The sequence below is a fragment of the Stegodyphus dumicola genome, chromosome 4 (genome assembly GCF_044657685.1).
Source record: "Stegodyphus dumicola isolate Sdum_Otavi_A_Nest chromosome 4, ASM4465768v1".
Lineage (NCBI taxonomy): Eukaryota > Metazoa > Arthropoda > Arachnida > Araneae > Eresidae > Stegodyphus > Stegodyphus dumicola.
In genome coordinates, this window is record NC_140771.1 from 136,219,659 (window position 1) to 136,242,155 (window position 22,497).

General features: G+C 31.6%; 1 protein-coding gene across 15 annotated transcripts in view; it reads right to left on the reverse strand.

Annotated features, from left to right (window-relative positions):
* tko (30S ribosomal protein S12 technical knockout) overlaps positions 1 to 22,497 on the reverse strand; it is a 74,143-nt gene that overhangs the window by 35,740 nt on the left and 15,906 nt on the right. For 12 of the 15 annotated variants that reach the window (XM_085815521.1, XM_085815517.1, XM_085815513.1 and 9 more), the window contains exon 2: positions 12,837 to 12,917. The exons of the other annotated variants lie outside the window; for them this stretch is intronic. The gene's annotated coding sequence lies outside the window, so the exon portion shown is untranslated. The remainder of the gene's footprint in view (positions 1 to 12,836; positions 12,918 to 22,497) is intronic. 15 annotated transcript variants of the gene reach the window in all.

Consider the following 22,497-nt stretch of genomic DNA (forward strand, 5'->3'; position numbering starts at 1 on the left):
CTTTAGATACCATAAAATTGTTCATTTTCTTAATCACTGTGCACCTCTGATGAAGAAACATCAATGTTTCAAATGAATGAAATGAAGTGAGCTGCTGCTGGATAATTGTTGAGGAAAAATATTATGATCCATTCCAGAATGAAATGCATTATCTGCTGAGCAGTGAAAACCCACAAGAAGCTGTGCGTGGTAATTACTGATTTCCGTAAGCAAAATACAGGTTTTTAAGACTTTTAATTATGGCTCTCCCAGCAGACTTAAGAAAAGGAAATGTACCAGTCAGAATTGCAAACAAAAGAGACAGCCACAAACTTGTAGTCTGCAACAATTGATGCCATTGCCCTGCATCTCCTTCAGACGTTTTAATGATCAGTTTTTAGTTTAGTAATAGGTTTTCAGCACCATAAAGATTTTTGTTCTGGTAGTCAGTATTTTCATGTAGTTTTGTGTACACAACTTTTTAATATGTGATTACATTAAAGTTATGATTTCTCGTAGAGTCATTAGGTTAGTCGGCTCTACTCTTATATGCACCCTAAGATCACCAAATATGGTGATATGTGTTCTGCGCTGGTTTTCAGCGCGATTCCGTACTGTGGGATGGTTTGGTAGATGATGCTGTTTGTATGGCAACCCTTTTGACATTGAAACTTAGAGACGTGGTGTCAAGATTTCAGTCACGTATTTTAAATTGAGTGGAAAGTAAATTTAGTATTAAAAGATACGATGTTGGAGTTGTTAACCTTCTAAAACCGGGCCAAAATTCTCATAATGTAGCCTTCAGACCGGCGCAATCCAAAACAGTTTTGCCCCCTCTTTGACATTTTCCTAATGAGAAAAGTCATTAGTCCCCCTCCATGGACGCAGCAAAATTTACATCTTTGTCGGATGCTGTCCCATAGTAGATGGGTTGCCAGATCTGCGATTTTTTGGATGATTATTTTGCTTTCATTTAAATGAAATTCTAAATAAAAAGTGCATAAATAAATATGCAGTACTGGATGCATATCTAGAACACTATTTATTTAGAACAAAATGTACGCAATGTTTATATTTCACTCACTATTTCTGATCAATCTCGTAAATAATTCGTGAAATTTTTTAACTTTGTTTTCACTCTTCATTTATATTCGCATATTTTTGTATTAGAAAACGAGAACAAAATTTTACAAAATATAATAAGTATGAACTAGCTTTGTAAGTCTGCAGGCTGGAATGCGATTTTTAATAACATATTTTCATTAACAAAATAATGGTAATGACTAATTTAATGAAAAAATAATAATAATATTTATTACCATTAGATGATTAGAATGATATTCAATAAAACTAGATTTTGAGATGAACTTACAGCAATAATAAAGCTTAACATAACAATAACAGAGCTTTAAATCTGCTTTTTTCGATAATTTTGTTATTATAATATAAAAAAGAAAATACGAGATACATTGGTTGCATTTCATCATTTAACAAATATTACATTGGACTATCAGGCAAAGGAGGTGTATCTTTAACGAGAATTTTTCTTTGTAAAATTGGCTTTTGTTTATGTTAACAGAGAAAAAATCTGCGACCTATACATGCAATCATCAAAAGTATTTTTCAGAACAGTTTTAAATGTTCATGAAGAATTAATTATACGTCAATTTCTTTTCATAGGTAGAAATTTTGTCTAAAACCATCGTTATATCCAAAGGTTGAAGTCTATTTCATTTTCAATGAATATTCTATTTGCACATAATATATTTTCTAATTTATTTTAGAAAGAGTAATCTTTCACGTTTTCAAAAGAATAAAGACATACTGGGTATTGACACTTACAATGTAGTAAATCTGTTTTTCATATTTCTTCCAGTAATGTAAACGATTACACTGGAATATTTTCAAAGTAAAATTAAGAAAACCGTTTACGCCAAATTTTGCATAAAGTATCTTCTCATGTATTTTTTTATTTAAAGGGTGAAATTTTCTCTTTGAAAATATAAAAAATCATGAACGGAGCAAAATTAATTCATGAGAAATAACTTTGAAATGCAATAATTCCATTTTAATATGAAATAGTGGAGAAAAGTGCAATACAGTTTATTTATTCACAAATAATCTCCTCATATACGTATTTAATATACTGCCGATTGAGAAATATAGGTTAGTAAATTAAACCAGTTATTTCAATACTTTTTCTTTATCAAATTTTTTACGGGCCCTTCAGTAGAGTGGTAAAGGTGGCTGAACACTTGTAGCTCGCTCAGGTTTGAATCCCGGCTAAAGGGTTGGATTCATGGTTTTTGTGTAACGTAAATGCAAGCCAGCTTCCCTCAGAAAGTCCTCCGCGAAGGCATCCCTTCCCTTATACAGGTAATTGTTGTGTGCTTTGATGTAATTCAGTAAGCGAACAAAATTAATCCAATCAAACCCGAAGAAACGGGTTGATTAAATGTGGAGTTTTCCACCAGGAACTAAATGCGAGCAATTTTCTCTTCTTAAAAAGGTTTACATGAAAGCATCTGTTCACTTCCCCGCCTGTCGAATTAATTTCTACCTTTTCGTTGCCCTGCATTGGCAACAGGCTTTTGAGATTTGTCGTTCGTAAGATTCGGTCGCTAAAAGCGTAGCTGGCCTGTAACGGTTGTAATTCTTATTTTATGCTTATCTGTACTCCTGAATTATTACTAAATGTTTATATGTGAATGTTTTATTGTTAAATGTATTCAGTTTGGTTTAAATAGACGTGAGTGACTGAATTTATTAAGTATGTTTAAAGTCGAAACTGCGTTATCCATGTTGGCGCCATTCTAATACGAAGTACGTAAACAGCATCCATACCCTTAAGCAGATAGCGTTCGCATGCTTTTCCGTAATCCAATCCTAATTCTCATACATTTAATAGTAAGTTGACATACACCTTATCACAGACAAAATAACAACTTTTTTTAAAGATATTTTTTTTTTATTACCTTGTCTGAATTCCCTTTATCTCTTGAGGAGTATAAGAATTTCAGCAAATAAAACTGGCCGAAATTTTATACAATGTAACTGATGTTTTGATTCAATTTAGAAGTAGCGTGAGCTTTACTGATACTTAAATACTTTTTGGCAGATTTCATCTTAAAAGAGGGGTCTAAAGATAAATTGATTTTATTTAATTTACAATCAATGAAAATCATTGAAAGCAATCATTGAATGAATGAAACTTACAAAAACTACTATGCATACAATTGTCTCTTATTTATCTCCTGATAAATCAGACAAAATTGCCTACATAATAGAAGCACTTTGAAAGTGTTAACAGTTCTTAAGGGTCATATGCACTCAAAAAAAAAAAAAAAAAATCTTATTATTCATAAGTATAAAAAGGAAGTAAACGATAAAAGCAGTTTTAGCTATTTTCTAGAAGGGCATTAAATCTAAAATATTAATCTACTCTTATTTGCTATGATAAAAAAGCATTAAATCTGGTAAGCTCAAACAGCGTGCAAAATCGCTGACGTTTTAATCATAGCAAAAGTCAGTACTAACAAAATTAGAGATGGCCTCTATTTGATTTTCAAGTATATTGGTGCGAGACAAAACCTGCGGTTTTTGCCAAAATGTAGCCAAACTGATAAGAAGAGGGAAATAATGCATAGACAGCTGCTATTCTGATCAGCAACAATGGACCACCCAGAGATCTACAGATAGGCGTTTCTCTAAAATAGGGAGGGAATGGCTGGTACGACAGTTGTACCACAGCCGGCGTTAAAGAAAGTCATTTTCCTGGTACAACTGCTGTATCAGCCGGCTTCAGAAAGTTAACGAGTCTTTTGTTCACGGGTGTATTTATGTGGATAGAAGAGCATTTTTGGAATTTCTGTGGGAGTCAGGACTTTTAAAATGGAGTTTGGCATGTCTGAATATGAAGCTGATAGGAGAAGTTGGACAAAGAATGGTGTTTCTGATAGACTTGTCTGGGTTTGCAGTCAAATGGCTGCTGCTAAAGTATGTGGCTGTGAGCGAAGTTTAAGATTTGGATTGTGGTTTTCGTGTAGTAAGTTAACTTTGGAGTAAGTTTTTATTGTTACTTTCAAATTTTGAATCACAGAAAGACATGTGATATAGCAAAATCGTGGCACTTCTGTTGACAGACATTGTGCGACTGGCAGAATTTTATTCATGTATGTATTATGGTAAGTGCATTTCATTTTATTGTTTTTATTTTGTAGAATGTTATGTTCATTGTTTTTTACTATGAATTTCTGTTGTTAATTGAATTGTTTGTAATTTATTTTAGTTTATTTTGTTGATTTGTGCGCAATGCCTAGATTGTGATATTTGTAGATTTTTTTTAAAGTTTAAACAGAATGTGGTGCACTTGGTATTCTTCGAAATTTATTGTTGTTATGTTAATTTATCAAAGCGAGGTGTGCATAGTTTGTAGATTCTTTCACTGCCTCGATTGTACAGTTCGTAGATTTTTTTTAAAGTTTAAGCAGAATGTTGTGCACATGGTATTCTTTGAAATTTATTGTTGTTATGTTAATTTTTAAAGCGAGGTGTGCATAGTTCGTAGATTCTTTCCTTGACTAGATTGTGCAATTCATAGATTTTTTTAAGTTAAAAGATATCACTGTGTATATGGATTCTTGTCAAATATTTTTGGTTAGAAACTTTACATTTTTGCTATCTAAATTTTTTGCTTTTGTTTCAGATTTTTAGCTTAAATTGTGTGTTCAAAACATGGTTTTTGCATGTGCGAAAACCGCGTTTTGGGACACATTTTAGGCTTAAAGTTCGAAATGTAGACAAAAAATTTAGATAGTAATATGGCACCATAGAGTTTCTCACCAAAAATGTTTGGCGAAAAATTTGGCGACTTGATGGCGCATATAAGAGTTGTTCCAGTTAGTCTGATGCAGGAGGCATGAAGAATGAGCAATGCCCTCACCGAGACTCAAACCTGAATCTCTTGAATATGCGCCGAGTGTGCTACTGTTACACCACAAAAGCATGCTGGAAGGAGTAAGAAAACACCTTACATATCCTAACTGTATGAAGCCTACCAGTAGTTGAACAGTAAAGTCTCTGAAGTACTGGAAGTTTGATGTTGGTTTGATTCCAGGCGAACATGCTGGTTACATGGGCATTTTTGTGGTTTTTGCCATGTGGTTACATGGATACATGACAGTTTCCCTTTGAAAGTCCTAAATGAAAGCATCCTTTTCCTTAGGCAGATAGCCCTTAAGTGCTTTGCCATAACCAAATAAACCAAACTTAATTGTATGACTTATTTACTCTTTCAAATTCAGAAGTCAAACAACAAAAATCAGCGTTAATTTACAAAATTTTCACAGGACTAGTTTCGATGGTTTTACCGAACCATCATCTTCAGCTGCAAAACCGCAAATGAACAAGATAGGAAATAATGTTTAGATAAGATAAGAAAGCCCGAACAAGAATAAGCAAGTGGCGCCATCTGTTGGCGAAACCAGAACTAAAACATAATTTCTCTAAAAGCCGAAGGCAAATTTGGATTGGAATTAGGATCGTTAACTAGAACAGAAAGATTTTTATGAATGTGAAATGCCTCTAGAAAATCCAGTTCTCCAATGGAAGATGTTTTTTGAATAATTTTGGCAGCAGAAAAATTGAAAGTGTGATTTTCGGACCAACAATGTTGAGCAACAGAAGACTTCTGTGTTTCCTTTTTTCTAACATATGCCTCATGTTCTTTGACGCGAAATTTTAAGGCTCTCTTAGTTTGGCCAATGTAAATTAAACCGCACTGGCAAGGAATCCTATAAATACCCCAGGAATTCATATCCGGAATGGGGTCCTTGAGTATAGAAGTTGGAATTTTATTGATGGGAGAGTAAACAACCCGAAAGTTAAATTTCTGCAAAATATGTGCAACTTTATAGCTAATTGATGGAAAGAAGGGAATGACAACAGAATTTTTATAATCTCCTAAAATAAGAGTGTGGCTTTTAGTGTGTTGAGATGAGAATTTTTTAACTGCTTGATTAATAATGTTGGGTGAAAAGCCCCTGTCAATAGCTATTGCTTTTAAATAATTTAGTTCTTCATCAAGGGCTAGTTTGGAGGAGCAAACTTGAAGAGCACGGAAAACATAGGAATAAAATGAAGCTAACTTTTGTTTAGTCGGATGACATGATTTAAAGTGTGGTGGAAGGCAAACCGATGAAGGTTTACGGTAAACTGTAGTACTGAAGTTGGATGTGTTACGTGTGACCAGAATGTCGAGAAACGGAAGAGAATTGCAAGTCTCAAGTTCAAAAGTGAACTGAATAGCAGGATCAATAGAATTCATTGTTGAAAGAACTCTATTTAACTCATCTTTATTACCTTCAAACAGGGTAAAAGTATCGTCTACGTAGCGGAACCATGCCGGGAAGTTTAAAGTTTCAAATAATTTTGATTCATAATAATGCATGTAGATATCAGCCAGGATGGGACTGAGGGGGCTTCCCATGGCTAATCCCTCAGTTTGCTTGTAATATTTATTTTGGAAAACAAAATGTGTTTGTTTCAAACAGAGTTGAGTGAGAGAAATTAGCTCATCAATTTCGATGCAAGAGAAATGAAATTCGCGAAGTCTGGTTTCTAGACATCTTAATGCACCCTCCACTGGGACATTGGTGAATAATGATTTTACATCAAAAGAAACCATGAGTAAATTACGAGGAGAAATTTTTTTTTTGTTTTAGTTCTGGTTTCGCCAACAGATGGCGCCACTTGCTTATTCTTGTTCGGGCTTTCTTATCTTATCTAAACATTATTTCCTATCTTGTTCATTTGCGGTTTTGCAGCTGAAGATGATGGTTCGGTAAAACCATCGAAACTAGTCCTGTGAAAATTTTGTAAATTAACGCTGATTTTTGTTGTTTGACTTCTGAATTAGTATTTATTCGGCGTGTCATTGTGTCTTAATTATAGAAGCCCCAAACAGGCTTACATTTTGCTTTCTTTTTTGCACGTGGTGTGGCCGCCATTTTGTGATTGTAGGAGTTTCGGTGAGTACATTTTTGCAATTTTCAAGTTATGTTTATGTTTTGTACATTTGGATATTGTGCTTTGCTTGTCTGATTTCATGCATGTTGCTTACAAACATTTTGTTTTCTATTCATTTCATTGAGGGATTTTTCTGCTATTTTGTGTGTACTTTATTATTGCTCAGTTAATTTAGTTTGATTTTCTGCATTGTTTATCATGCCTTTATCCGTTAATCGTTTCACTAAATTACGCCTGAAACGGCAAAAATTCCTGAATCATCTTGACTTTTTACTTAAATGTAAATGTAAAAAATTGATCCCCAATTTTATTCAAATCAAATCTAATCAAAAACCTTCGAGTCGCGTTTCAAGAATTCTGTTAAATTGCAAACTTGCCTTACTTCGGTCCGTGATAAGGGATACACGTCAACAATTGTCCAAAATTGAACATGAACTCTATAAGCTTCATCTGGAACTCGCTAAAACATATCCAAAATTCACTGCCCTTGAACAAAAGTCTTGGTCTAGAACGGAGAATGCAGCTAACCGTCATAAAAACACCCTTGCAGTTAAATTCGAAAAACTTCTTTTACAGTCTTCCAGTCCAAGTAGTTCAAAAAATCTTCCCATTGTAAACATCAAGCCAATAGTTAATATTTCTAATGTTAGTCTTTCAGAAGAACAAGAGAGAATTCTAAAATATAATTTTAACTTCTCACAAACCTGTAAACCCTCGATTCCAAAGATTTTGGCTCCTATCGAAAAAGCTTTCAAGTTCAGTAAAGTTTCAGATTCACAGAAAGAAATGATTAGGCATCTTATCGCTCATAATGTGAAATTCAATAATAAACCTTTGAAACCAAATCTAACTGCGAGAGAAAGAGCTACAATGCGCGAGATTCATTCTAACCCGGATATTGTCATTTCAAAGGCCGACAAAGGTGGCCAGATAGTCGTCATGGATAAGAACACTTACATCGATGGTGTCACTAAACTCTTAAACGAAGGACCATATAATCCGATCCCTAAAGATCCTTCACCTTCGGACTTATCCAAAATAAAAACTGCGATCAAATTTTCGCAAATCATTTCAAGCAACTTAAAACATTCGCTTATCCCATCTGTTGCGAATTTCCAGATTATATGCTCTTCCCAAAATTCATAAAAGTGGTATTCCTTTCCGCCCTATTGTATCAAATTTAGGTACTGCCTCGTATCCATTAGCTAAATATTTAGTTTCTAGATTTTCCACTCTATTAGACAATAACATTTACACCATAAAAAATTCAATAGAGTTTGTAAAAAGGGTTAAAAACATTTCTCCTCGTAATTTACTCATGGTTTCTTTTGATGTAAAATCATTATTCACCAATGTCCCAGTGGAGGGTGCATTAAGATGTCTAGAAACCAGACTTCGCGAATTTCATTTCTCTTGCATCGAAATTGATGAGCTAATTTCTCTCACTCAACTCTGTTTGAAACAAACACATTTTGTTTTCCAAAATAAATATTACAAGCAAACTGAGGGATTAGCCATGGGAAGCCCCCTCAGTCCCATCCTGGCTGATATCTACATGCATTATTATGAATCAAAATTATTTGAAACTTTAAACTTCCCGGCATGGTTCCGCTACGTAGACGATACTTTTACCCTGTTTGAAGGTAATAAAGATGAGTTAAATAGAGTTCTTTCAACAATGAATTCTATTGATCCTGCTATTCAGTTCACTTTTGAACTTGAGACTTGCAATTCTCTTCCGTTTCTCGACATTCTGGTCACACGTAACACATCCAACTTCAGTACTACAGTTTACCGTAAACCTTCATCGGTTTGCCTTCCACCACACTTTAAATCATGTCATCCGACTAAACAAAAGTTAGCTTCATTTTATTCCTATGTTTTCCGTGCTCTTCAAGTTTGCTCCTCCAAACTAGCCCTTGATGAAGAACTAAATTATTTAAAAGCAATAGCTATTGACAGGGGCTTTTCACCCAACATTATTAATCAAGCAGTTAAAAAATTCTCATCTCAACACACTAAAAGCCACACTCTTATTTTAGGAGATTATAAAAATTCTGTTGTCATTCCCTTCTTTCCATCAATTAGCTATAAAGTTGCACATATTTTGCAGAAATTTAACTTTCGGGTTGTTTACTCTCCCATCAATAAAATTCCAACTTCTATACTCAAGGACCCCATTCCGGATATGAATTCCTGGGGTATTTATAGGATTCCTTGCCAGTGCAGTTTAATTTACATTGGCCAAACTAAGAGAGCCTTAAAATTTCGCGTCAAAGAACATGAGGCATATGTTAGAAAAAAGGAAACACAGAAGTCTTCTGTTGCTCAACATTGTTGGTCCGAAAATCACACTTTCAATTTTTCTGCTGCCAAAATTATTCAAAAAACATCTTCCATTGGAGAACTGGATTTTCTAGAGGCATTTCACATTCATAAAAATCTTTCTGTTCTAGTTAACGATCCTAATTCCAATCCAAATTTGCCTTCGGCTTTTAGAGAAATTATGTTTTAGTTCTGGTTTCGCCAACAGATGGCGCCACTTGCTTATTCTTGTTCGGGCTTTCTTATCTTATCTAAACATTATTTCCTATCTTGTTCATTTGCGGTTTTGCAGCTGAAGATGATGGTTCGGTAAAACCATCGAAACTAGTCCTGTGAAAATTTTGTAAATTAACGCTGATTTTTGTTGTTTGACTTCTGAATTAGTATTTATTTGGCGTGTTATTGTGTCTTAATTATTTACTCTTATTTTTATTTGAGAGCTTTATTAAACAAATTAATTCTATTATTCACTTATATATAATTTTTATACATTTCTTACTAATGTCTTAATACAATGATGATCACAAAACATTGGTATCTTTTAACTTTAGTTAATCCCAGTGCAGAACAGGAAAAACTTAATATACATTGTACAGTCAAAAGTCGTTAATCCGGACTCGTCGGGACTTCGGCGATTCCGGATTATCGATTGTTCCGGATTATAGATCATCAGTTTAAATCGCCTAAGATGGCATGCAGAAATTCTAAAATTAAAAATATGAAACCGTAATTTATGAAATAAAGAACAATTATGATTTAAAGGGTATCAAAATTTACAAAAAAAAGCTTAATATTTATTTGTTTACTTTATTAAACATTTCTTTCAATGTAAGTTGTTTAAGTTGCTTCGTTTTATGTGATAATACTTTCTCTTTAATTCTATAAACAGCCATAATTTTTTGTTCAGTTACAAAGTTCCGCTGTTCAAGTCCCGTAAATTGCCGTGCCAAGAATACCGACTAACTTGTCAATCGAAAGTTTTTCGTTTTCACTAACCTCTCTGTCACATTCTTCATGTCTTTATCCATTTTTTGCAGCAATTCCACTTTTTGTTTGATGGACATCGAAACATACTTTCGTTTTGTACGATCCTTTGGGAGCTTCAGATTCGGAAATTCTATTTGACATAATCGAAAGTTCAAGTTTACTTTTATAGTATTGCTCTTACAGTCTGCAAAAACTAATAAGCCGGATCCAATTCGAAAATTAAGGAACAACGCAATCATCAACATTAACTGAAATAGATAATTAGATAATTTTAGCTTATACCGTTCGTCATACATAAAACGCGCACGCTAAAACGTATTCTGCGCTTGCGCACACGCAAATGCACAGTCGTAATAAGTCTTACGCGCACGCGTAAACACCTATGCGCATGTGTTAACGAGGCGCATGCGCAGAAAGTTTTTAGCTTTGAGGTCCGGATTATGAGTCTCCGAATTAACGACTTTTGACTGTATATTGATAAGGAAACTGACTAGGCCAAATTAAAACTTTCAGAGATATGATAATAAAGTTCGAGTTTTTCTAAACAAAGCATTCTACATTCTTAATAACAAGTTTACTGAATGAAAATATTTCAGATTTAGACCTGTGAGGAATTTTTCTAAACTGTCAACATTTTAAGGCAGACATCACTATGCATTATTAAAAATGGGTTCCCATTTTCTTACAACAATGTTTCTCCTGTTGGTATAAACAGTAAACTATTGAACTATTTTTAGAAAATATGCATAGCGAAAAAATACTAGAAAGTCATTAGCATGTTTGGTTAGAGTAGACTGAAGGGTACCCCTTGTATTATCGCAATGTTGTTGTTTCATTTATCACAAAGTTGTTGTTTCATTTATCGTCAAGTTGTTATTTCATTTATGGCAACCTGAGTAGTTGAATGTTATGGAAACCCTATTACGACGTTATCCGTTGCATGCATGATTGCGGTAACTTTTGAATTATGGGATGTTTTGTAAGGGCTTGTAGTGTGTTTTGCTTAGGAAGTACATTGCTTGTTTTGTAGTTTAGACAGTAGAAAGGCTGAATGTAGTACTATTAATTTGAAGTTTCTGTACGATTTGGAACAAAAGGGAAAAAGAGCATTAATTGACTGGTGTGTAAATCAAGGTTTACTTAGTAGCCATTAACTGGACAGTCTGGAACTATGGAGGATATTTTTTACTCTTATTTTTGTGAATTTATGTGGTGACACTGATATACAGATTCAAGTTCAGATAATTTTAGGAAGTTTTGGATGGTGTTCGGGAATTTTGTGTGCCACAGACTGAAGACGAAGAAATTTCTAAATAAAGTAAGTGGATATTTGCTTTGTGCAATGCTTAGATGCATAAGAGGTTTTTCTTTTTCTTTTTTTTTTTAAATATTATTTTATTGTTTGGTTTAAAATGCAGTTTATTGAGATTATGTATTTTTTGTTTGCCTGTACTGTAGAATTGGGTGCTCTTTTGACTTTTTAAGTGAAAATATATCGATGTGTACATGGACAAAGTCAAGGGAGTGTGCAATGCCAACTTTGTGCAATTCTCTGATTTTTTTTAAGTGAAAATAGGTTGACATGTACATGGATAAAGGGAGTGTGCAATGCCTATTTTGTGCAATTCCGTGATGATTTCTTTTAAGTGAAAAATAGGTCAATGTGTACATGGATACCAAGTCGATTTTTTAGGCTAAAATCGCCACTACACAAAGCCAAAATAACAAGTCAAAAAATTGCACAAACTCGGCATGTACTGTCAAAAACTGCCAATTTTCGCCAAGGGGTATCCATAAGTATACTTTTACCGCATGTTTTCTAAAATGCATGATAAAAAAGCATTGCCACTTTCTGATAATTATATAATTTTTTAACTTTTTGTACTCAATTTCTGTATTTAGAAGTGTTGTCTATATTTGTTTGTCTGTATTTAGAAGTGTTGTTGTTGTTTTTACATATTCTAAACTAAGAGGAGACAAAATGTGGTAATTTAAAACATACAAGAAATAATTGATACAATGAACCCTTCATTTCAGCAGCTAATAATTCATATTCATTACTTGTAGTATGTCACAGATTGCAGTACTATTTTAATTTGAAAATATTTTAAGAAGTTATCAATACATCCCCAACAAAAGATAAACCTACACACAAATTTTTCACATTAGTTCACAAATACTCAAAATGTTTAAACGTTCAAAACGTTTTTCAAATCAATGGCATTGCACTGTCTTTTACAACTTTCCCAAAAACCTTTCAGCAAAATGCTTCTGAACAATATAGGTCAGGAAAGAGCTATTCAATTAATATTAAATATAATTTTAAATGCAAAGTAGGTTTCATTTGTAATAACACGTATTAAACTTCATTATTTTCAAAATTACATTGACTTTACATTCAATTCTGGAAATAGAATTCAATCTTATATAACAAGAAATCAAAAGTAATTTCATGTAACATTACGCACAATAAAAAATAATCTATCATATGACCCACAAGTGCACTATTATCAACTTACTTCTATCATCCTTTGAATAATTCTTAACGTGAATGCTTCGTCTATAATTTTCTTATTTGAAAATATTACAGTATATCAAACCTAAAAAAAGTAGCAAGTTATTCAAATTCATAATTTACATATAAAATGTAGTTTATAGAGATTGTAGAAACATAAATTAAATATTACAGAAATCTAATACATGTATGTAAATATTTATAACATGCAGATAACCCTAATGTGCTTTTCCGTAATCAATTAAATTTAAAACCTAAACATAAATGTGTATAAATATCTATACAGTATAATCTTAAAATCATTCTGTATCTAAACTTTCCATATTTCAAGCATACTTTTGAACTTTTAATAATAAAACCAACTAAAAAAAAAAAAATATGAAAGCTTTTAAATTTTACATTATGCTCAAAGGGGCTTTTTTTTTTAACAATTTGTGTGCTCCCTTTACTTATTAAATATCATGTCCCTTGCACTTAAAGCATAAATTTCAACAGCAAAATCGCAAAATAATTTTAGAATAAGCATATCTTTAGAATTTCAATACACAGTCTTGCAAGCTAGACACAATTTTTTTTCCCCCATAGAGTATTGCATTTGTTCGCTTTGAAATCGTTTTAATCAAAAATTCGTTAAAGTGTTTCAAAATAAGAAATCAATTATAAATCAAATTCCAAATGTCAAATTTGGGCTTCAAGATACCCACATATTTGCAGGAGGATTATGTTATTAAAAATTTGATGGCTCTAGGTACCATTGTTTTATCACAATGTGAGAAACATTTATTTTAACATACATCTATGCAGATTCTTGATTATTTAATTGCTTTAAATATAATACAGGGTGATAATATTTGGTGGCAACAATCTGAAAACGCAAAATACCAAAACAAAATTAATAGTCCTTGTGAGCAAATTGCACCTTTGGACTAAAAGGTAACAAAAATACCATCATTAAAAATACGCTTGCAAAAAAGAAGAAAGAGCTGCAAAACCCAGAACATCACATAATATAAACTGAATTCTCGATTTTAAATAATTTTTTGCACTGGAGAATCAGCAGTCAGCAGCTTTTAAAACTAGTTGCATCAGACAATTTCCAATGAAAATCTCAGGGTTTGAAAAATACATATAACAATTGTCCATTACCTTTTTCTCCCAAATTTAACATTTTATAAAATTTAATTTTCCATTTTAGTCATAGCATCAAATGCAGTACTTAAAACATTGTGACTGTGGTTCTTCTTACCAGCACATATCCAAACATAGAAACAAACATCAGCAAGTTTATCTGTCTCATTAATTATGAGGACCAACATTTAATTTTCAATAGTACTACCCCATTTTGCTGGCACAGGCGATAAAGTCGCCAAAAATGATGCAACTGATGCCAAACGTAATATCCCTGCTGGTAACCTTTTACAGCCACTTTTTAAAACAAGTCACAGCCATTTCTTATCAGTTACATCTTTTCTATAATACATCAAAACAAACGATAAACTAATGAAAATTTGGACTTTACCCAGAACATAGAAAGAATCTGTTAGATTCCTCCTAGCAAAAGGCATTGCTAAAATTGCTTCTTGTGATAATACTCAGTAAATGAAACTACATTTCGGGGATGAAGTTCAATTGCACTGCAATCTTTCAACTTGTCGCAGCAAAAGAAGTATTCAAAAATGCACACGGTTCTATCATCGAAACTGAGTTTTTTGAAGAATGTGAGATATATTTATGGATGGAGTGACGAATTAACTTCAGTTAAATGATATGAAAAGCAGCTGGAAATCAGTTACAGAACAGTTGTTGACTAGAGTATCTACATGTGCGAGGTTTGTGTGGATTCTTTGCTTGAACGTCAACAACGGAAAATAGGAGGACCTGGTATGATCATCAAAATGGATGAAAATATGTTCACAAAGTGCAAAAACAATGCAGGAAGGGCTCTACTACAATGGTCGATCTTTGGTGAAGTTTGACATGAAACGAATGTTTCACAGGGTTCATAGCCACATTTTAGTTAAAAAAATAAGCACCTATAAGCACTTTTCAAGAACATTTTAAGAAAAAAATAAGCACCTGTCTAATTACATTATACACAACTGCATAACCTTAAAAATTAGACTTGTAATTAAAAATATGAGAAATGCAGTATTTATTAAGAAAGAATAAGCATTACCTCAACCATGGAAAATAATTACTTTTTTTTTTTTTTTAATTTTAAATAATAGTTCAATTTACAGAACTAGTTCACAATGAGAGGGGAAAAAAAAACTATGCAGAACGAAATTATATTACAAGATTTAATGATGAAATTTCAGTTCAAAATAGAGAAAAAAAAATAATAAGGCATATTTATTGTATTCACTTGGAACCTAATAATAAATACAATTTTATTTTTCCACTCATATTGATATTTAAATAATTTAAATCTAAATTCTAAACATTTTCTAAATTTTCATTGTATATCAGTTTTCTCTTAACAGATATTGCAAGCAAAGTAATTTAAGTAAAAAAGAGGAACATTTCTGAAATCAGAAGACAGAAATTTGCTTCATGCAGTCATCCTTTAACAGTAAAATCTTAACTAACCCGCATACTTGGAAATTGGCGAATATTCGGACAGTCGAGCGTAACTTGAAAAAGAGGAGCGGAGGGGTAGACTGTAGCCGCTCTTTAAATTTTTCCGCTAAATAAATGCTTTTGACATTTCGATATGCGCATCATATAAAAATAAACCAATGGAACTGAAAAATATTCTGCTTAGCAGGCACAGTAAAACTCTTTTAAGTGTTCATAAACAAATTTCGGACAAAACATCAAAATTAATTATCTCTGCAAAATATTGCAAGCGTTATTGCGCAATACGTGCGCCGTAATTCTTCCCTACATGATATTACGCAATCGGAATCAACAGCTGCCAGTATTGGGAGAATAAAGAACTAAATAACTGGGGTGTTTTTCATTCTAATTTTCAACAGACGGCGTTAAATTTCCAGAATAGAATCATTCTTCGCTTGGGTTGGTAGACCGCAGAACTTTTAGTCCTATTCAATCCAGATTGGAAAGTGACCAAAAAAAAAAAAAAAGTCCGTTGCTTGTTTTGCAGCGAACTGTAACAGTTTCAATATTCGAGATTTTGCGGAGAAAGGGGAGAACCTCCCAATCTTCGTACTGTATAATGTATTGGCCAAAAAAACAAAATTATTTTGACTATTCGATTACTTTCCCTTTATTTATTACTTTCGCATTTCTTTGACCAATAGAACGACAGGCACCTGTCTGTACTCTTCGTGCACACCAAAGGTTATGTTAATGCAGAGAAAGGGGAAAAGCTATTTCCGGGAGGCATATTTCACAAGTGCACATCTGCGTAGCCACCGGAGGCGTGGCTTCTAGGATGGACCAATGGTCTTCTAGCAATACTTCTCTCATGTCACATGACCTTTCGCGCGCTTTAAGCAAGATGGTTGAAAATATTTTGCTGCGCAATTTCCAGTATAAAATAATTAAATCACAATCGATTTCTACTGAAACTTTTTACTGCGAAGTCAGATCAAATATAAACAGCTGTGAAGATTTCACTACCTGGTTGAGAGAATTTGAAAGAAATACTAACACATGTTGGATACTTCGAAAAAGTTCAATTGATCAATCTCGATTTCTGTTTTCAAGGAACTATATTTGTCAGCATTCTTCATATCGTAAAGTAAAGGTATGCACTTAAATTTACAAGTTCTATAACAGTTATGTAGCATTTTGTATTTAAGGGTAATTGACTGCAAAATGGTAACTGTAATTATTATTTAATGTACTGTATCTGAACTGAATTTAGTGCTGTTTCAGTTACTACATTTAGTTCAGACGAAAAAATATATATTTCTATACATTTGGAATAAAAATTGTCTTAAAATATTTAAATACAATTGCATAAATTTATTGAGAGTAATTTAAAAACTCTCAATAAAATTAGGAAATTCTATATTATTAGTATATCTATATTTTGCATCCGCATGAAGATTTAATCCAGATTCATTTAATTATTCAGGCTTAAATTTACTACTTAAAATATTATGAATGCTGTTATTTTGCAGAAAAAAAACTATACAACAAATAAAAGAAAAATAAATGCAAATTAAAAATGTTAGTAATGTCTATTACTAGAATTTTAGCTGTACTAAAAGGTATCAACATTTTATAAATAGAATTTTATTTTAATTAGAGTTACTCATGATTCATCAGAATTAGTTTGATGTTGTGAATATTATGTCAGCCTGAAGAGAACTTTATCAAAATATGTTTAAATATAAAATATGGTTTCTCAGTGCATTTAAGAACTTCATTTGTGTTATATACTGTTGTTTAAAACTTTAATTCTATAAGAAAAGTTCCGTATTAATTTCTATTAAATGATTTTAACATTAAAATACCTTTTAGAATGGTACAAATTATATATGTATTGACTTTCAGATTCCTAACTGACTAACTCAGGTTACTAAAATGCGATACTACTGTCATATTAAATTTGCTATGAATTTAATCAGATTTGTCAACAAATTATAGTATTTACTTATACATTTATGATGGTGCTCCTTTCATCAGTATTTGATAAACAAAATATTAAGATCTGCGAAAATTTATAATATCTGAATCAGTTAATAACTAAAAAATAACATTCTCTTATGCCAATATACATTAATGGCTTGTGGCTATATATATATATATATATATATATATATACAACCACAATGTGTGTGTATATATATATATATATGTATGTATATGTTATGTATATATTAACAATATATATATTATTTATAATATATATATTATAAATGTTGAATAATATAATATATATATATATATTATAAATAATATAATAACGACATTTTAAATATATGAAGTATAATAATATCGTGGAATTAACACAATGAATGCATTAACTTAATTAGTAGATGTTAGCTCAAAATTAAGTCCAGGTTTCAACACTGTTGTAACTCTAATCAATGTAAAATCCATTTTTTTATTAAGAAAGAATTTATAAAATTAAGAATAAAGCCCATAAATCTATCTTTTTTATAGCATTTGAGTAAAAACATAATGGATTGTCTGAAACTTGAGACATAATGAACACGTTTTATTAACCTAATCTGTCCATTACCCTCTGCTTGGACACCTTTTTTTTTTAAGTACATCTTCCATAGAAATCATGTAATTATATTCAATAGACTAATTTATAAGATGAAATTATTTTTATAACATTTTTATGATGGTCAGTGTCAAGCTACTGATCTTAAAGCTGCGCTTGTTAAATATACAAATTTTAATCACATAAAAAATGAAAGGTTTCTTTCTGTTAAGAATGTATCAAGATTCTGTATTCATTATGTAAAGAGATTCTGTGAAAATTTTATTTTAATCTACGTCTGGTCTGTTTTCAAATAATGATCTTCCTTTTTTAATTTAGACTGAAGGTAAAGATAAGAAATGCACTGCTTCTTTAAACATTCGAATAAAACGAAACAGCAAATACACTCGTTACAGAGATCCTTTGATCAGTGAAGGTTACTGTGCTGTTATTCATATAAATAATAATCACAGTCACAGAACTGGAGTTGCAGAAGCATGGAACTGGCTTCGCAGATCTGAAGAAACACAAGATATTTTTATAAATTTATTTAATAATGGTAAGTTATTTGTAAATTTCTTGTAAAAATCCTTTTCTATACAGAAACATATCTCTTAATGGTGGTTTACAACAGATATGCATTTTAATACTTTTAACTAGGTGTACAGACATGACCAAACTGTTAACCAGAGAACAGGGGCTCCATTACCTAGCTGACATGATGTCTGCCTTACACGGATTAAAGCCCCTGCCTCCAGAAGCTATTTATTATCACTAAGCAAAATAAGTTTACAGTGGCATACAAGGCCTTCAAGTACACAAGGACATAAGTAACATAGTTATTAATAAACCCTAAAGAAAGCATATTACAAGTAGTACCTATAGCATTCAAACAATAAACCGAGTATACTTTCATAATTTGTATTGCAAATACGAAATACTTTCAAAACTGAGTCCAACTAATTTAAATACAAAACTATGGTACAAACAAACAAACAAAATATAATACATCCATTACCGTATTATACACAATTAACTTCAATTAGATTCACAATATCAAGAAGAACCATTCAATTTAGAAAAAATGCATAAAGTTAAACTAAGACAATAATAAACTGCCAAATAAAATTTCTTCATATGAATTCAGAATTAAGAACCAATAACTTTGATAACTGAACAGTATTATCATAAAATACACTGAACCTGAGATATTACTACAATACAAAACATAAATCTGGTTTAAAAACAAAACCACTCCAAGTAATATAAAAATTCTACATCAGGTTTGCTGGCAACTCGATAGAAATGCAGGTAAATTTATGTCAAGTTGGTAGAATATATAAGCCTAAAAATTCACAATCTATATAGTATTTGGAAAGTTGCAACTCTCTCCTCCCCACAATTAAAAACTCAACAGAGCTGTTCTGAATATGTCTTTTGTGATATTCCTTGAAGTTTCTCCTTGCGGGGGTCACCTGAGGGGCTGGTAATAGTGTGATGGAATTCACGCTGACACCAGCCTAATGCTCAGTATCAGTTCTGAATATATACATGAAACAAACAATGATACTTTTCTAATAGGCACCTGCCAAGCATTTTTAATTGTAAACAACTTTCTGTTATAAGAATAGTTTATAGATGGCACACACACACAGCCTACCTTTCCATTATACACACACATGCCAAAATGCATGGCAGGTATTTAACAGAAAAGTACTCAAACAATAATTCTAAATATATCAGTGCTACTGTATGTGAAAGAAAACACTAACTACTTTATATAAAAAATTATTTGAAAGTTTTCCATTCTTAATTTAATTTTAATGAAAATCAACTTTCGATCAAACTTACAGATTTACAATCATGCTGTATTAAGTTAAATTTTTAAACTTCTGTTTTCTTACTTTCTTACTTATAAATATATGCATATAGAAAGTATTTAAAAATATTTACAATAATGATCTTGCAGTTTAAAAAGCAGTATTTTTTACAATGTATATTATACTTGTACATTTTTTTCTTTACACCAAGCCAACAGATGGGCTTTCTGCGGGCTTTGTTCATGAATCAAGGTCCATATTAAAATGCTCATGAAACATGCGAAATCTTGCTTTACCTTTATTGTAAGCAATTGGCAGATGAATATATTCATAGTTGGCTTATGAGGGGCTATACTATCAGTATACTCATCTAGTTCTTAAGAAACAAACTAATTATGTTTTGCTAATGTAGGAGGGTGGGTGGGAACTGCATCATTCATAGCTGAACATCAGTTTCTGAAAATTAAAACACTATTTTAATTTTCACCCACAATTATTAGGTATGACGCTAGCAGCTGCAAAAAATTTCCACGAATCGTCATTAATGATCGAATCTCCAGAACAACTGGCCAACAGCAGAATTAATCCACCTGCAAAATGGATTTACCAAATTCATGAAAAATGGTTAAAAGAAAATTTTGGAGGATTGAACTATGGACCAGATTTTGAAAAGTCAGTATTTTATCATGATAATTAAAATGTTCCAGTAATATAACGTACTTGCTAAATTTTTATAATAATTATGATTTCTCTATTAAATTTTAGAGTTACTAGTAGAAATTTAAAAACTAGTAATACAATATCTTGCTCTACATATTAAAACTATACACAATTTTAAAATAAGTAATGATTTCAATTATAATTTTTTAAGTAATTTTAATTTCTACTTAGATAATAAGAATTTAAAAAGGCTTTATTACTTCACTTCCACATGCATAGAAACAAATCCTAAATATCACAGCCTGAATGTAAATTATATCTGAAGCGTTATATTTTAAAATGGTGATCTAAATATGTTTAGTTAACTGATATAACATCTTGTTAATTGCTATATTTATTCATCATATCAAAGAACACTGTAGGGTTTGAATGTGTATAATACTTTAAAACTACTCAAGCAGCAGCAAAGAAATTTAAAAAAAGTTTTCTGAAAAGTTACATTTAATTAATTATATATTATTTCTAATAGGATTTGATATATCACATTACAATTACAAAACAATGGAAAGTGTTAAATATATATACAATACAATAATCCACTTAGATTAGTAATATTTCTAAATAGTTTAATAAAAAGGCATGAGAGAATTGTAATAAAGTTAGTGGTTAAATAATCATTTTTGTCAATATTTTCAATAATTATTTATATGCTTTTTAAATTATGCTTAAATCTGTGAGCTTATGAATACAATTACAGTTTCAATATGCAAAATTAAAGTGCATGTTATAGAGTAAATGCATAATAATTAAATATATATATATATATATCTAAGGAATAAAAGAAATATATATATATATATATATATATATATATATATATATATATTTCTTTTATTCCTTAGAATTGCACTAAACAGAATTAAAGAGTATCAAGAAAAAGGATCACTTATCGAATTTGCAACTAATCCTCTCTGCATAGCAGTCATAACACCCCTAATGCAAAGAATGGTGAAAAGTTTGGAAAAATCACATTCCATTTTTGTAGACTCTAGTGCATCATGTGATCAGGCAAAGAGCTCTATAACTGTGGTTTTAGTTTCCACAAAAGCTGGGGCAATACCAATCGGGATAGGTATACATAGCTTTCAAAATGAAGCAAATTACTCGAAACTGTTCTCCCAGTTGAGAGAGATGTGGGAAAAAATTAACTTATTCACAATCGAAAATTTTATGACTGATGACAGTGCAGCTTTAAAAGCTGCATTACGCCAAATTTTCCCAAGTACGAGGCAACTACTGTGCCAGTTTCATGTTCCACAAGCTTTCTGGAGATGGTTGTGGAATTCCAAAAACAATATAGCAAATGATGATCGCAAAAACATCATGTTTCTGTTTAGACAAATAATGTACGCTACCAGTGTAGAAGAATATGCAGAGAATGTTAATAAATTTTTTAACTCAAAGTATGTACAGAATTATAAATCTAATAGCACACGTATCCAGTTTCTTAAAAAGAAAAGAAGAATGGTGTATGTGTTACAGACTGGATGTTCGAAATCTTAGCCATAATACAAACAATTATTCAGAAGCTACAGTAAGGATATTAAAAGAAATAATTCTGACACGCCTCAAAGCATTTAACTCAATAGCTTTATTAGAATTTGTGCTTAAAATTTTGGAAAAGTATTTATCTAAAAGACTGCTAGATATCGTGTTCGATCGCTTGAAGAAACCACATTTGCTTTTTCAAAAGTATATTGATAAAGGGCAAAAAATAATTGAAGAGTGTACAGTGGAAAAAGAAGACAAAATTTACATTGTGCAATCACAAAATGATAACACATTTTATCAAGTTGATATTGGCATATGTAGTTGTCCTGTAGGAATCCAAGGTGCTTTCTGCAAACATCAGGCAGCTGTACACATTAAATTTGGTGTAACATTTCCAAATGCTCCCATATTAACCATGCAAGAAAAGAAAAATTATTATTGTATTGCTGTAGGCAGTACAAATGTTTGTATGAGCTTTTTAGAACCAATGACACCTGGTCCCAGTCATT